The sequence below is a fragment of the Humulus lupulus genome, chromosome 1 (genome assembly GCF_963169125.1).
Source record: "Humulus lupulus chromosome 1, drHumLupu1.1, whole genome shotgun sequence".
In the NCBI taxonomy this organism is placed as follows: domain Eukaryota; kingdom Viridiplantae; phylum Streptophyta; class Magnoliopsida; order Rosales; family Cannabaceae; genus Humulus; species Humulus lupulus.
This window is the reverse complement of record NC_084793.1, coordinates 28,245,226-28,247,637: the sequence shown is the minus strand read 5'-3', so window position 1 is coordinate 28,247,637 and position 2,412 is coordinate 28,245,226.

The window sequence follows — 2,412 nt, the reverse complement described above, 5'->3', positions numbered from 1 at the left end:
ATTGCCCGGGTTTTAATTTACCCTTCATGGAAATGCCGTAGCATTCCCTGGCAGCAAGTTGATCGCCACAGACCGTGCATATCCTTGTGGAAGAGGGGAATTTTAGCGCGAGGTGGCGGATGGAGATAACGACTTCAAACGCTATAAGTGTAGGTCGACCCAAAATGGCATTGTACGCGGCGAGACAATCGATGACCACAAACTCGAGGAGTTTCGAGACTGTCTGAGGTCCCTCTCCCAAGGTGATCACTAGCTTGATCGTTCCCATTGCCGCCGATCCTTCTCCAGAGAATTCGTAAAGCATCATGGAGGTTGCTTTCAGCTCGGTGACAGACAAACCCATCTTCTCCAGCGTTGACCGAAACAGTAGGTTTACCGAGCTCCCATTATTGACCAGCACTCTCCTAACCCTCCGATTAGCGAGCTGCACTGCTACGACGAGAGGGTCGTTATGAGGGAACTGGACGTGGCTGGCATCTTCTTCAGTAAATATGATTGGTTGCCTCTCCAATCGTTGATGCTTTGGTAGATGCTGCTCGGGGATGAACTCCACTCCATTATGAGCCTTAAGTTCGTTGACGTACCTCTTTTGGGCACCCCTACTCGTGCCAGCCAAATGGGGACCTCCAGAGATCGTGGAGATCTCTCCTCCTATCACAGGAGGAGGGACGTCCTGGTCTACCCGAGATCCGGGCTGACTGACTGGGACTTTCGGAGCTGGATGTCCTGCGGGAACTCTATTTCGCGCATACTGAGCCAAGGGTCCGGCTCTGATGAGAGTTTCGATCTCATCCTTCAGGTGTCTACAGTCATCGGTATTGTGGCCAATGTCGTTGTGGAACCGACAAAACTTGGAAGGGTCTCGCTTTCCCTTCTGGTGCTTTAATGGCTTCGACTTCTTCCAGGGGAGGCGAGAAGAATTTGCTAGGAAGATGTTCTCCCTAGAGTGGGTGAGCTCGGTATAAGTCGCATAGACCGACTTAAATTTTTCTACGGACTTGTTCTTCTTTGGGTCGTGCTGGTTGCTCTCGCCGTTCCCCTTTCTCTTTCCTCCACCAAACTGGTTATTCTGTGTAACGATCTGGGTCGATGTCACGACCTCCGTTCCCACTCCAGCGGGCTGTTCAGGGACCTAGCTGGTTCCTGCGGCTGAGGCTTGTGCCTCCTCCAGGTTAATCCATCCTTGGGCCCTATTTAGGAATTCATTTACTGTGTTGACTCCCTTCCTTTGTATCTCCTTCCAGAGTCCCCCTCCGACGAGGATTCCAGTTCTCAAAGCCATGAGCTTGGAACTGTCATCTGCGTCTCTGGCCCGAGCAGCGACGTTCGCGAATTTGCTCAGGTAGGCTTTCAGAGGTTCGTCGGGTTGCTGCCTTACGTTTGCCAGGGTGTCAGCCTTGACGCGGGCAGCCTGGGAAGCTCGGAATGCTCTCTTAAAGTCAATGAAGAAAGTTTTCCACGAGCTGATTGACTGTTTCTTACTCTGTTTGAACCATTGTCTGGCCGGCCCAGTCAAGGTGGAGGGAAATATTAAACACCTCAGCTCGGGGCCAATGTTGTGGGCCATCATCAAGGTATTGAATATACCCAGATGATCTGATGGATCCCCGTCTCCGTTGAATTTGGACAAATGCGGCATACGGAAACCAGGTGGATACGCCGTTGCTGCTATGCTGGGGGCGAAGAGCTCGAGTTCGTCCCCTAAATCATATTCATCTTTTTCTTTTTCCGATAGGAGCTTCCTCATCAGCTCCTCCATTTGAGCCAGACGCTCAAGGGTTTTTTCCTGATTTCCTTGGTTGTTCCGGGGCTGTTCAACAGCTCCAGATCCATTGTACGTGTTTGGCAGGTTATTGTCCCTCCTATCTTGAGATAGGTTATATGGGACGTTCCCGCTATCGCGTACCTCGGACAGGTCTTCCCTTTGGCGAGCACGGCTGCTGTTTCCCACCGGGTTTCCCCTTTGAGAGTTTAGACGATCTCAGAGGTCGTCCCTCGGGGTGGCTTGAGGACTTTGCGCCGAGCTCAAGCGTTGGCGCAAGTCTCCGCCAGAAAGGTCACTCCGACGGCTTCCGGTCCAATAGCTCCCATCTGAGAAGTTTGGGGCCTGCCTCTGGGGATGAGGATCTGGGACTTCTCTGGGCGCCCTGCTACGATGGGAAGGTCCTGCAGAAGGTGGATTTCTCCTACTGCTCCCATGAGCTGGAATATCTCGAACTGGCCGAGGAGGAGACGGGTATCTTATCGGTGAAGGAGGATGCCTAACCGGGGACGCAATTCTGGTCCCGTCAGGGCAGATCAGATTAGGTCGGGGTCGCTCGGCTCTACCAACCTCCGGGTCCTGTGCTCAGCAGTCTGAGCGGGGCGCAGGATGGCTGGCCGGGGCGGGCTGTCGCTGTGAGCCCTCCCCGG